Below are 379 nucleotides of genomic sequence, written 5' to 3' on the forward strand. Positions count from 1 at the left end.
TACAGGGAAGTCCTCTCTGTTGGGTCGTAAAGCCTGTCCTGTTCATCTCAGGTCATTATTTGTACAGTTTAGCCCCTATCTGAGGTTATAAAATGGTATCATCCATCAAGAGTCCAAATGTGTCCCTAGAGGGTAGGGTGATATTGCCCTGTGGTAATGTTCATATTACCCTGTGGGCAACCGTGCATGGACAATTGGTCATAATGTTGTCTGATGTCCAACAGGGGACAGCTCTGTTTGTGGTCTCCCTCCCCCTCGTGCCAGGTCATAAAAAGTTGATGTAGTGTCCAATTCTCCTCTACCTACAAGGACTATATATAGATCTACAGAAGTCAGTTTAATGGCCAGTGGAGGACAGGACATGATGTAGTGTTGTACA

General features: G+C 45.1%; 1 protein-coding gene across 1 annotated transcript in view; it reads left to right on the top strand.

Moving 5' to 3' along the window:
• The window catches only part of LOC118418097 (lysosomal protective protein-like), a gene marked incomplete at its 5' end in the record, with an annotated part of 33,442 nt that overhangs the window by 31,881 nt on the left and 1,182 nt on the right, over positions 1-379 (top strand). The gene's annotated exons all lie outside the window — the stretch shown is intronic.

Source organism: Branchiostoma floridae, chromosome 6, assembly GCF_000003815.2.
Source record: "Branchiostoma floridae strain S238N-H82 chromosome 6, Bfl_VNyyK, whole genome shotgun sequence".
NCBI lineage: Eukaryota > Metazoa > Chordata > Leptocardii > Amphioxiformes > Branchiostomatidae > Branchiostoma > Branchiostoma floridae.